A 14,305-nucleotide genomic window follows, 5' to 3' on the forward strand; every position below is an offset into this window, starting at 1 on the left:
TATACCAGGCTAACTTCTCACACTAGCACCTCCCTCGACAGGAAACCTATTGTCCAGGCCTCCCCTGCTGGAGTTTCGTCCAGCAGCAGGAGGTCAGACTTGTGTCTGTGGCAGCAGCGTCCATTTTGTGACGCTGGGGTTCTGGTTAACTTTAACTGGGATAGTCAGCAACAACATGTCTTCTCCCTCTAGAAGGGTGGAATGCTACCCCCGTCGCCGAGGGGGTAGTATTCCAAAGCGTATGACACCTTACACGACATGTTTGGATAAAGCCAAACCAAAGTTAGCATTAACCGCGAGGATTATAATGCACTTAAGAGTATATGGTATTGCTACATCATAGAACAGCTATAAGGACATGGTTCCGAAAGCTGCAGACAGGCTCAGCTCATGCTTGAGCACCATCTCACACATAACCAAGCACTCTGCCTACAGGATTGTTAAGGCCTGCCATAGGAGTGACTTATAGGTTACTGTGTGTCTATATATAAGGGTAGATATAGGAATACTATACCTAAGCAAGGGGTGATTACACGACCTTGCCCCAGCTGAGTGATCAGCCTGTGGTGTCAGTTTGGATGGCCTGCCAGGGGTGGCATAATACATGCTGCATCCCCTGGTAGGCCTTGGATGCACCTATGCCCTGGTTACCTATGGTACACTATACAGGGGCTCACAAAGGTGACCCAATATCCAATTGGATGTGTACCTAAAGTACATGAAGTCCATTTTACAGTGAGAGTAGATAGCCTGGGGCCCTGATTAGCAGGATCTCAGGCCAACTAAGTCAAAAACAGCTAAACACTAGGCAAAAAGTTGGGGTACCCATATAGTCAGATATCCAATTTCCTACTGCTAGCACCTCCCCAGACAGCCTGTAGTGGATTGGGGCAGGGTGGGTTCAAAGGAAAGATCCTTTTCCAGACACTGCCTGGGGCACACAAGGTGCTCCATGCATAGCCCGGTTCAAACCAGTTGCTGGGGCACTCCAGCCCCAGCTCTGGCGCGAAACTGGACAAAGGGAAAGGGGTGTAACCACCCCCTTCTCAGGTTCCACCCATAGGAGGTAATCCAGCCCCTTAGTTTGGTATAAATTTAGGAGCTGTATCTAGAGACATTAGATTATCCTGGAAAGAAACTCTGAAACAAACTCTTGGACCTTCTACGTTCCATTTCGACTGGAAGACTGAAGACATCTCCCTTGTGGTCAAGGAGCGACCACCCTGTGCAAACAGGCACCATCAGTAACTTGCCGGTTTGCTTTGTCGACGCTCCCACCGAAACCCGAAGACTTAGCAACGCAGGAACTGGACTTCCAGACTTCTCTGACTCCGACCCACATCCACAGCAAAGCTGAGACCCGTGGCAGACACGAGAGACGTGTGACCGGACATCCTGGACTACCTGCTTTTTGCTACCTGTGCAGCTCCTGAGGTACCCTCGAAGTTGTGCATTGGGGTTTGAGAAGCTCCAGACCCGAGCAGCATTTGCACCGAAGCAGAGCCATCCACACTCCTAGAGTGCCGCGTGGGGCCTGCGCCTGCAGGCTCAACGCGTATTCGCGGTTGCTAGCCTGTTGGCTAGTGGCCCCTCTGAAGACTTCTTTGTGAAACTTCTTTGTGAAACTACACCGCTTGCCTGGTTGCTCCGGGCTTGCTCCAGCTTCCCTGCGAAGGAGAAGCTCCCCAGACCTTGCTGGTCTGAACAGAAGCCAATCTTCCCATCCTGCGTGGATTGCATTTGCCAAGGTTTGTTGGGTCCAATCCGGATACCGACAGCTCGACTCCAGCTCCTGGTCGTCGTCGACGCCTCCTGGTCCTCGTGGCTGCAGAGACAAGCTTCACCTCTTCACCTGATTGCATCTCGACATCGCCTGGTTCCTTCCTGGTCACTGGCTAGTGACCCAGACTCTGTCCCCTCTGCTTTCAGGTTCTTCTCGACTCCGATCCACCCAGACACTTTCCTCCTGGTCGCCTGCAGCACTTTCTTGCAGCTCTCCATAGGATTCAGCAACGAAACCCGACACGAAAGAACACCTATGCACCCGGCTTACCTGGGTGAGGTAACTCGAGTACTCCGGTGCTCCCGTAGGTATTAACTATCCAAGTGTCCTAGTTTTTTTTTTTTTTTTCAAGTCATTTTTATTGAAGTATAAACAAAGAAAAAAGACATTACAATAAGTCTTCCGTTACAGACATGATCAAGTCAGTTGTTGATAGACGATCACAGAAAGGAAAATAAAATGACAAGAACATAGAGTAAATCGACTCAGCTTGCATCGTCGCGGTACAGGTACATACATAACACTCAGTAGGTAAAGGTGGCTGCATGGGCTCTAATGGAATACAGAAGATATGCTCTTCAGTACCACAGGACAATTAACAGAATTACATACTACTCTTCAGGGTGGCTCATAGTGAAATGAGGATGCATCTAGCGCTCTCCAAAGCTTCCTGTTGGACGGTTTCCAAGTAGCTGCCTGTAGCGCCGGATTATTGGCCCCTCTCAGGAATGACAGCCACTCCTGCCAAATTTTGAAGTGAACCTCCTTCGCACTTTTCCACTTGCATAGTACTACTTTGCATGCCAATGTTAACATTAAGTCCAAAAGCAGGCGGTCTTGGTCATTTGGCAGTTGCGGATCCAGTGCCCCCAGAATAACATAGGCAAAGTCCTGTACAGGTCTTATTTTGAATACGTGGTGAATGCATTCAAATATATTCCCCCAGTATATACTTAAAGAAGGACAGTTGAATAGCATGTGTGCAAGGTCCCCCGACCCTGAGTGGCAGTTCCAGCATGTAGGTGAGTCCCGTAACTTGCACTTGAAGAGCCTATCCGGGGTCCAAAATGCCCTATTTATTAGCATGTATTTTGTTTGGAATAGAATGGGTGAGACTTTGTGGGTAAGAGCCGTCTTATGAATCAATTCCCAGTCAAACTCTATGCCTGTAAGTTTCGGTTCAGCTTCCCACTTCAGCTCCACCATTCTGTGAGTTTTCTTTGGTAGGGGCAATAAAAGTTTATACACCCGAGACACGAAATGGCCCGCAGATATAAGACGCGGGATATGAGTCATTAACCATGGAGTATAGGGAGAAAAATTACGTGCAGTTAGTATCGCTTTAATTTTCAGGAAATCATAAAAGTCCATCGGTGTAAGATCATGCTTCTGCTGTAAGATCGAGAACGGGAGTGGTGTCCCCCCCTCGTATAGATCTCCCACCAAGTTAATACCCTTCTCGGACCATGAGTCCCAGGAGAGTGTACTGCCCTTGTGTTTGAGATCTGGATTTCTCCAAAGGGACATAAAGGATGACTTAGCGAAGACCAACTTAGTTTTATGTGACTGATCGAGCCTAAGCAGAGCCCTCCTAGTATTTAATAGTATATATTTGGAATGTGGTAAGTGCGATAGGTCCATAGTGAGTAGGGTTTCAAGAGGGGCATGGTTCAGTAGCGATTCCTCTATGTTAATCCAAATTGGTGTGTAGAGTGGTGATTTTGTCAACCATTGAGCTCCTTGTTTGCAAAGAAAGGCTGTCTGGTAGTTCCGGAATGAAGGCAGACCCAGGCCTCTTCTATCTTTGGCTAATTGCAGCTTTTTTAACGAAATTCTAGCTTTTTTACCTCGCCATAGGAAAGTACCAAACAGTTGATCTACCTTAGTAACAAAGTTGTTCGAGAATGTCATTGGGAGCATACTGGCCAGATAGTTAACCAACGGGGTAGACATCATTTTTAGCTTCTCCGCTCTGCCCCACCAGGAGAGGAATTTTGGTGACCAACCTTCGAGTAGCGTGGAAATCTTTTTAAGAATCAGGTCCTCATTTATTTTCTGGGTGGTTACCAAATCTTTAGTGAAGTCTGAGCCCAGATATTTAAAGCACTTAGGCTGCCATGTAAGACCCGAGTCCCCAACAATTCCTTTACCACCAATATTGTTCAGGAGTTTGACCTCTGTTTTGTCCTTGTTAAGTTTGTACCCAGACACTCTGGAAAACTCCTCAATGTCAGCCATAAGCGCAGGTATTGCCTCCTCAGCTCTCTCAGACATAACTAGTACATCATCTGCATACGCAGTTAATTTAACGGTACAGTCCCCAAATGTAATGCCCGCAATTTTTGGATCCTCCCTTATATGATGTAAAAATGGTTCGATTGCCAATAAGAAAAGTGAGGGAGACAGGGGACATCCTTGTCTTGTTCCCTGCTTCAGACAGAAGGCAGAAGAGAAAGAGCCACCAGCTCTAACTCTCGCTGAGGGACAGCAATATAGGGACATTACTAGTTTTGAGAAAGTTTCCCCTAAGTTAAACTTGTGAAGGACTGCTTTAAGGAAGGACCAATCAACCTTGTCAAAGGCTTTCTCAGCATCAAGTGTTATCGCTGCTGTGGGTGTGCCTAGTAGTTTTGCCTTTTCTAGTACGTGTGCCAGAACCCTCGTGTTGTCACTGGACAACCTATTTTTAAGGAAGCCTGCTTGAGAGGGATGGATTAGCTGGGGGAGGACCTTCTGGAGGCGGGCGGACAGTATCATAGCCAGGATTTTACAGTCTATATTAATCAGTGAAATTGGCCTATAATTTTTTGGGAGGGACGGGTCTTTCCCACCTTTGGGGAGTACAGCAATAATCGCTTCTGCCAGTGTGCCTCTGACCTCACCTGATCTACTTATTTCATGGAATAGATGTAGAAGGGGCTCTACCAGTAGGGAGGGGAAGGCCGTGAAGCCATCCGGGCCTGGTGCCTTCCCCACTTTCAGATTTTTAATTGCATTCCCTATTTCTAGAGCACTAACCGGGCCATTAAGACTTACTTGGTCTTCAGCAGAGAGTCGTGGAAGTTCACAGTTATCTAAGTAACTCTTAATCTTGTCCTCCTCTACCATTTCGTTCTTTGCATAAAGATCTTCATAGAAATCTTTAAACACCTCCGTTATTTTGTCAGGGTCCGAGTGTAAGGAACCTAAGGTGTCTTTAATGACATTGATCGAATTCTTCTGTACTTTAAACTTCAAGTACGAGGCAAGACTCTTGCCAGCTTTATTAGATTCACAAATCTTAAATCTTTGTTCTATCCAGCCAAACACCCGCCCTCTCGCTGACTAGCTTATTGTATTCGTATTTTTTATTTGCCAAGTCATGTAAAGACATCTCGTCCCTATCCTTCAGATGTTTACTCTCTAGGTTTGCAATTTCACTCTCTAAGGACTCCAGTTCCTCATTATAATTTTTGTTCATCGCTGACCTGATCTTAATACACACCCCCCTTATAGTACTTTTCAGTGCCTCCCATCTAGTGAGGTCAGATGTGTCCCCCATCTTGTTGTCCTGCAGATAAGAGGAGATCGCAGCTTGTATTGTGGCCCTATGTTGGTCATTGTTTAAAACTTCATCATTTAGGCGCCAAGACGTTTGGCGAGAGGAGGTTTTAGCATTAGCTATGGATAAGGAAATGCACGAATGGTCAGATATCACTCGCGGCTCTATGGTAGTGGATTCAATTCTGGGAACTCCGTTTTGCGTAATGAGGATGTAATCTATTCTAGAGTATGAATCATGTGGTGCAGAGTGAAAAGTGTAATCTCTCCCTGTGGGATTTTGAAGCCTCCACGCATCTACTAAGTGAAAGCGTTGACACAAATTAAGGAAAGCTTTGTGTGATTTGTTTGTTTTGAAGGGACAGTGGGAATCTCTGTCCAATATTACATCCATTGGGAGGTTGAAGTCCCCGGCCAGTACGTGGACAGCATCATCCGTTATATTTTCAATCTGTTTATTCAGGGTCTCCCAAAATTTAAGGTCGCTAGTATTAGGTGCATATACGTTCGTGACATAGAATTCTGTATTATCCTTACTCAGTTTGGCTGTGACCCATCTCCCATCTTCACTTGCTTCGAAAGACAGAATCTCCACCTTAGCTTTCCTAGCCACAAGTATCAAGACTCCACTCTTTTTGTTTACAGCCTCTGCCCCCACAACCTCGTTAAAGAACTTATTTCTCAGGTGGTGGAATTGTTTAGATTCCAGTTTGGTCTCCTGAAGTAAAACAATGTCACCTTTCAACCTCCGTACATAATCTAAAACCTTTTGTCTCTTAACAGGTTGATTCAGCCCTTTAACATTAAAGGATAATATCTTCATTTTGTCTACATTACATACGCCCAACGGAGTATTAATTGTACTAAGTGACATCAAAAGGTCCCATCCTCATGGTACTAATACACATCTCACATGGTATCGATATTTCAAAAAGAGCGAAAAGCCCCGTGTGTACGTAGACATGACAGTAGAGCCTCCAACCTTCCTCACCACCAAGCAGCAAAGCAATGATGAACATGCAAGCACAAAGAAGAAAAAGCAAAAAATACAGAACACACATCCCAACCCCTAACCCCTTCAACCCACCACCCACCCCACCTGTATGTAGTAGGCATGGTGACTGAAGAGAGACTACTGCGTAACCTCCCCGTGCGTATACATTTCAGGTAAGTTTGGAACAAGTAAATTCTTACACTAAATCAGTTGTCTACTGATAACTAAGGCAACCTTGGGAAAGCACATTAGCGGAACCGACATATAGAAGCCCCCTGAGCAAGGAGTGAACAAGAAGCAGGAGTAGCAGGGTATCTGCTGAGCACAGGGCAGATTTATGAAGACACCAATAACAACATTAACTATCGTAGCCCTTCCAAGTAGAACTGGTAAGCATACTAACTTGTAGTCAGGTGTACACTACCTAACATTCGTGACGCTAGTAGGCAATAATAAAGACATATACATTATCTATAACATATTAACGATTGCAGACATTGAAGCAAAACCACTCAGATGCATGAGGGCTTGAAGCAGAGATCAATGCTATCAAAACCCCTCCAACCAATGCAAGGGGACACATGTAAAAGCTGCTGAGAAAGCGCCAGCATGGATCGGTCACTTATAGCCTGAGGCCGAAGCCTGTTCTCCTGAACCTTCAGGTTTGCTCGTTTCCATCTCCAGGTCTTCAGGGCCATCTAGCATCCGCTTCAATTTCAGGGGATCCGAAAAGATGTGTGGCGAGCCTTGGATAATCACACGGTACCTGGCAGGGCCCATAAAACCATACTGAAAGCCCCTTTTCTTCAACAGTGGACGAAGTGCCAAGAACGCTTTTCTTACATCTACCGTCTCTTTACTAAAATCCTGCGAGATGTAAATTTTAGCAGACTTCCACAGGATGTGGTTATTTTTTCGCAAGAAATCTAGAATTTGTTCAACGTGTTGGTAGCGTAACGGCTTGCACACGATAGCTCTAGGGCCTTTTTGATTCTTATTGATCCTGCCCGGCACTCTGTGCGCCCTGTCGAATTCCAACGGATGGTGGAAAGTCAAGTTAGTAGCTTGGGTGAACCAGGACTCTAAGAAGGCCACGCAGTTCCCATGTTGATCTTCCGAACCTTCCGGAACCCCAAAAATACGTAGGTTCCCCCTTCTGTTCCTGTCTTCCAATTCCGCGAGTTTACGAGTCGTTTGATCCGCAGCTATGCACAGACGCTTGATGGCATCACACGACTTGACCTCCATATCCTCGAGTTTGCTGATTCTTGACTCCGCCTCCAGCAGTTTTGCATTGGTGTCGCGGTTATCCTGTCTGATTGCGGCCACTTCTTCTTTGGTCGCCTTCGCCAGATCCCTTACTTCATCCAGTCTACTAAGTATCAGGTCGATCGGGTCAGGGTTGCTCTTCCCCCCTTTGTTGGGCGAATTCGGATTCGATTGGTCATATTTGAGCCTCTTCAAGCTTTTCATGAGCTCTTTATTCTCTGCCATGGCTGGTTATGGTGCAGACTTCTTAAGCGGTGTGGAAGTCCTTATGGAGTTCGCTTAGGTGCTGGTGTTTCAGTACCTTTTCCTAGCCCGGCACCAGTAGCCGCACAGCAGCCAGCCGGGGCCACCTAGGTTCCGATAAGACAGTTGTTCTTTCCGTTTGCTTCCTGCCCTTGTTCAGACACCATGTGGTGGTACGCGCATTTCAGATGTCTGGAAAGCAGCGACGGCATTTCTGAAGTCACCACGTGCATATTACTTTTGTACTGGTAGAGATAATAGGGAGATCAGATGCTGCTTAAACCTTCAATGGAGGCCTAGGAGGGTTAACTGCGTGACAGGTTTTAGCCCCAGAACTTAGTCAGGCATACACAGACTTTCCCTTTGCAGACACATGAAACAGTACAGGGCACCTTCGCAGACCAAAAACTTCAATACTTCATCTCCAAGACATTCATCCAGCACATGGGTCCTGTATTGTCCTGCATTGTACAAGCTCCTGCGGTCACAATTATTGCAACAGTGTCCTATCGGTATTCGAGGGCATATTCCTGTCTCACCTTCAGACCCATCATGATTTAAATTCCAGAATCCGTCAAAATTTGCCAAAAAAACCACAGTCCTTAGTCCCTGCCAGTCCAATGGGTCGGTTGTCTGCTTATCTTCCTTCCCTAATGCGCGCTGGTAACGATAGCGCCTGAGCCGGTCTCCTTACGGTAAAGAGCGATGCGCCGTCACACAAATGAATGAGGCCGCCATCTTGTGTAAGCGCTAGCAGCGCTTACTTCACTTCACACGTTCTATCCCCAAAGCGGGTGCAGTACTCACGCTTCCCTTCGCGGAGCCATTCCAGACCCGGTCCTCCACCGGAGCCCTCAGTGATCTGTCCGGGTGCCGTGTTCGGGATTTACATAGCGTCCGCCGACGACCTGTGTGACCATGCGGTCCTCCGTCTGCCCCGATTCGCTTCAGTTGCCGGGTGGAATCTTTAAACAGCCAAAACTCCACTTCCCTGGCTCAGATTTCCTCGGGCATGCTCTCTTTCTATTCCTCTATCACTCCGGTTGCCGAATCTTCGTTTTGCGGCGGTATTGGGGTGAAAACACTTGCTCCTAGACCGTTGTAAAAGCTACGCACGGGCAGAGAGCATTACGGAGCCCCCATCTCTCCTCGGCGTCCAAACCACGCCCCTCCAAGTGTCCTAGTTTAACAGGGTTTTCCCGTAGTCCATCCGGAATTGTCCGAAATCTACTACTTTGTAACTTTTACATTCCCATTGAAACTCTATGGTAACCCGCCTGTGTGTTTAGACACGGCACATGCATCCTGTGGGACTCCTACTTCCTAACCTTTGGTTGTCCAGTGTAGCCCCAGCAATTCTCTAGGCCCTAGGCCTATTCACCTTTCCTGGAGTGGTTCTTATACCACTTACTTAGTATATGGTTTGTGAGGCCCCTAGAGCAGAATTGTATTTGTGCGACTTATAGTATGCTTATTGAGTAACTTGTGCTGTATCTCGAACTCTGACCTCATAAAGAGTGCAGAGGGGTTGTGTTAGTAAAAAATACATATATATTTGATATATACCATGTGTGGTGTCCTTTCATTTGATATTCAAGGGACTATTATTGGTAAAACAGCTGGCTTCACATGCTCTCTGAAGTTTTAGCATAAGACTGCTTTGTCCATGCTACCACTAGGATAGCTGGTCTATAAGGTTAACTTTACAACCATCACCATAAGGGTTGTTTGGACTGGTGCAAGGTGCCCACTAGAATAGTGGACATCATATACCAGGCCAACTTCTCACAATATTCTTTCTTATCTGATAGAGACTACTAGCCGCAGATTCCTTCACCTAGAATTAACTCCAGGCATCAGACTGAATCTGAAAAATATTTTGGGCAGCATCCCTGCGCACCAGGGGGACGGCATCACATGACTCCGCCCAGACGTTGTCTGTGTACTTGACGTCAACGAGGTCACATAAGTCCCACTCCGGCGCACCTACGTCAGTTTTTTCTCTTTCTGCGTGCAACACAGATCCGGATGAGCTCTGGCCTGTTTTCAGGCCTTCTATCCCTTTTTTCACAGTTGGGAACAGTGTGCAACTGCCTTCAGGCTTCGGGACGTGTCCCTCTTGTGCGCGTCCAATGTCAGCGATGGACTCGGAGAGCTGCGACGCAGGCCGGCACCTCCAGCGGCAGTTGCGGCAGGAGCGCCGGATGAAGTTGCTGTTGGTGCGCTTATCCAGGTCGGTGTCCTCTCTGCGCCCGTCCCCTGCCTCGGAAGTAAGGAACCACTGGTTTAGTCTGCGTCACAGTCTTTCGCCTCGGCCCGAGGGTGTGGCTCACGGGCTAGTAGGTCCTTCAGTTTATTTCCGAGGCCTTGTTCTCCTTTCGTGGTGGGTGCCTGTTCCCTCCGGGACATGTGCCCCCGCCTGCTTCCTCCCTATCTGCCATTTCCCGGCGCGGAGGCGACTAGGGCCCAAACGATAGCCTACGCTGTGGCTCTACAGGCTTCTTTGGCCCTTTCTCCACCTCCTGAGACGTCCGCGGATCCCTTGCCTCGTGCGGGGACTTCCGCGGAGTCGCCGGCGGCTCCGGCCCCGGCACCGAAGATCTCGGCTCCAGGTCGTGGGAGAGTGGCGCCATTGGGGTGTAGTCCTTCGGGGCTCCCCTCTTCAGCGCCTACCGTCCCTGTTTCGCCGCAAATCAGTACAGGGCTCCTTGTGGTGTCACAGGTGATCACCGGGACCCCGGGCTTGCCTCTGGGTCCACCTCGGCCCTTTGATCAAGTGGCTGCCTCACCAGCGGTCTAGCTGGCACTGGTTCGGCACCAGGACCCTCCCATCCTGGCTCCGGTGGAGTCACGCATCGAGGCGGGGTTTTGGAGTGCCTTCCCGGGACCTCCTCGCTGCTCAGCGTGGACGATTGCTCTGTCTGGGGCCGAGCTGACGCCCCGGGTGGAGCCTCCGGCGCCATATGATGCCGATCAGGCGCCGCTGACTGCCTCCACAGAGCCGTGCCGGCGCCAGGCTCTGGATTCGCCCTATCATCTATCGATGTGCTCCTTCCCGGAGGTAAGGTGGCGTGTTGTTGCCTCTTCACGTGCATCTTCTAGAGGAGGCTCTTCGCTGTCCTCACGGCCAATATCCTCAAACCTTTCTTTCCTAGGCTCGTGGCTGGCTTCTCCACCAACATTTTCTCCTTCTGTGGCCCTGCGGATCCCTCCTTCCTCCGTGGATTCTCTACTAGGTCGGGGCTGCCCGCCCCCCCTGGAGTCGGGGAAGTGCTGCTAAGTCTGCGATCCTCTCACATGAAGGAATTGCTTTCCCCTCCGTGGGGCCCTTCTGAGGGCTGTTTCCACGGCTGTTGGTATTCTGGGAATGGATGAACCTGTCACTCCATTTTCTACGGACCATCTCTTGGGGGTTCTCCACCAGAGCTCTGGTGGCCGGGGATGGTTCCTTCCTTTTGAGGCGTCACTCCATGATTCTCTTATGGGGGCCTGGAGGCACCCGGCCATGCGTGATCTGGTGCCTCAAGCGCTTCTGCAACGCCATCGGCCTGCTCCGCATGACCCGGTCTGTCTTTCTTTCTACCCTTCTACTCAAGACGCTCTGCCATGTTAGCCTTTGGTGGTGTTCTCTCCGTCTCGCGAGGCCTGGTGTTTAGATTCATGGGGGCGTAATGTCTTCGCTTCTTCCAGTGCTGCCTTCAGAGCACTTAACACTTTGTGTATGTTGGCGAAGGCTACTTCTACCCTGTGGGGTTCAATGGAGTCCCTTCTTTCTTGTGTCTCTCATGAGGGTGCCCTTATGTTGACTGGTAAAGAGTTGACCGCATTCATTCTTCGTGCTGCTTTGGATGTCACCGATGCTACTGGCCGTGCTGTGGTTCTCCGTTGCCATGCTTGGCTACGCGATGATGTTTTTCCGGAAACTCTTAGGGGGTGTCTGGTCGACCTCCCCTTTGACGGGCCCTGCTGATTTAATACTCTGGCGGACTCAACCATCCGGTGTCTTCTGGTGGGGCTTTGTCCTCCTCTTCCTCCTCAGTGGGTGCTTGGTTGATCCTTCGAGTATTCGTGGGAGGTGTTATCCCACAGCTCCCGGAATCTGGTGTGGGGTGCACGTTACACTTTCTGTGAGAGATACTGTGCACTCCGGGCCCTGTGTTGGCCTCCCTCTTTAGTTGGGGTTCAGCCCCCGTTGGCGAGAGTGTTCTTTTTGGCTGCATACTAAGCCTTCTGTGGTTTCTACTTTGTTCTTTAATCCAGGATTTCTTCCCTAAGAGTGGTTCCAATACTACTTGGACCGTGTCCTACTCTACGAGGGGTATTTGTAGCTATTGGATAGCCTGTCTTATGCTGGGAAGGGTGGCTTTCCCCTTGCGTGTTCCTTTCCTGTCTTGGTGTTGCTGTATGCCGCCGGTGCGCTTCTTAGACTGCTACGACGTGGGGCGGTGTTCTGCCTTTGTTTTGCTGTTGGTCTGGTCCTCTGTTTGGCAGCACCCTGCCTCTGGTTTGTTCTTGGCCTGGTTTAAGTCTGGTGGCATTCTGCCTCTGGTTTGCTGTTGGCCTGGTCCCCTGTCTGGTGTCCAGAAGGGTTATCTCCTGTGTTGGCAACTTTGTTCGTCCTACTTGCCCTCTTCTTGTTTCCTGGGCGGGGGGGGGGGGTCTTCCTTTGGAGGGGCCTGATACATTGGCTACTGGTCTCTTTTCGTGATGCCTGTACCTGAGTGTTCCGGTGGAGGTCCCTGATACATGGGCTGCTGACCTTCACTCTCTTAGTTTGCCTGTGCCGGGGGCCTCCGATGAAGGCCCGGGGCTTCGGCTGTTGGCCTCTTTTTGTATGGCCCGTACCTGGGTCTTCCGGTGATTGTTCCTGGTACATCGAGTGTTGGCCTAATTTTTGTACTGTCTATGCTTGGGTTCCCGATGGAGGTCCCTGGTACAATAGCTCCTAGTCTCCTTTCATCCTGCCTGTGCCCGGGGTTTCCGGCGGAGGATCAGGGTACATTGGCTGTTGGTTTCTTTGCTGATGGCCTTCCTTCTCCTGTTTGGTGGCGGCGGGGCCGCCGATTGTCGTGGGGACGCACTCCCTGGGAGTGCTTTCTGTCCCCTGTCAGGGTCTGACTCCGCCTGGAATGGGGAGGTCCTCTCTCAGACCCTCCGTCCCCCTGGGTATGGCTTGGGTATCTATGCTACGTGAAGGAATCAGCGGCTAGAAGTCTCTATCAGATGTACGAGTTACTTACCTTCGGTAACAATGTATCTGGCAGAGACGATTCTAGCCGCAGATTCCTTCACGGCCCGCCCTTCCTCCCCGTTCTGCGAGGACCTTGGCTTGGTCTTCTGCGCTCGCCTCCCGGGGGGTGGCTATGTCTTCTGTGAGGGCATTCTTTCACTCTTTATTGTTTTTTCGTCCTCTTTTGGCACATTGGAGGATGGGTTTATAGGTGCTTCTGTGCCTTTCTGCTCTGGTTGCTCCAGGATTGGGGCATACCTTCAATCTCTCCCTCCCTCCCTTCCCCCTTTGTTACTAAGGGTTCTGGTCCCTCTACTATCCTCTAGGTTGGGGTCATCTGGCTGTGCCTCTGCCCTTTGTTCCTTTGGGGGTTGTCACGCTCTGTGGTGGGGCTGTCTTGGAGGTTGTATTTCCTTGTTTGTCTTGGACTGGTTCCCCTTCATTATTCTTGGTTGGGGTTGTAGTCCTGTTACATGTTGTCATGACATTTTAACATGTGTTCTTTGTCTCCAAAAGGGGCTGTATACGTTTTGGCAGGGTGGCTGCTCAGGGCTGTGCTCTGTTATTTCTTTTTTTTTTCCCTGCCTTTGGGTACTGCAGTGTTGCCACTGCTCCTTATAGTGGTGTTGTCACCATTTCTTTATTTTTCCAATTTTTCTGGTCTTTCGAACTCTTTCCATACTCCCACAGTTTTGTCTGATGGCTCTGCGTTGTGGCGCGGAAACAATTCTCAGAAGAAAACTGACATAGGCGCGCTGGGACTTGTGACCTCGCTGACGTCACATACGCGAACAACGCCTGGGCGGAGTCACGTGAGGCACCCGCCCCCACCCACCCCGTGTAAACTTCACGTCCACTCCTTAGGTTCCGGATGATACACAAAGGGGTCCACCTCCAGACTTCCCCAACTCTGGATAATACAACACAGAGTAGTAAGGCAGTCAGGTGAGGGAAAATAGGAATTAGGGAAGGAACAGCGGGGAGCGGGAGACCTGCAACAAAAGAATATATGGTTAACACTAGTTATCCACATATGCTACTCTCACATTATCTCGCTAGGACTAACTAATACCTGCAAGACTGGTCAGGGGAAGATCCGTGTAATTTCAGCACACCAATAACTCCGATACTTCTCTCCTAATCAAGAGGCATACCTACAACAAGAAATCAAAACATATTAGAATGCCGTTCTCACATTCTATCCCCTTGTAAATGCTGATGCCACTTCACCATACATACCCGTGAA

At 49.3% G+C, this 14,305-nt stretch overlaps 1 protein-coding gene across 1 annotated transcript in view; it reads left to right on the plus strand.

Moving 5' to 3' along the window:
* Positions 1 to 14,305, plus strand: part of MDN1 (midasin AAA ATPase 1) — a 2,221,312-nt gene that overhangs the window by 1,838,396 nt on the left and 368,611 nt on the right. The window lies entirely within an intron of this gene.

This window comes from Lissotriton helveticus, chromosome 6 (assembly GCF_964261635.1).
Source record: "Lissotriton helveticus chromosome 6, aLisHel1.1, whole genome shotgun sequence".
Taxonomy (NCBI): Eukaryota; Metazoa; Chordata; class Amphibia; order Caudata; family Salamandridae; genus Lissotriton; species Lissotriton helveticus.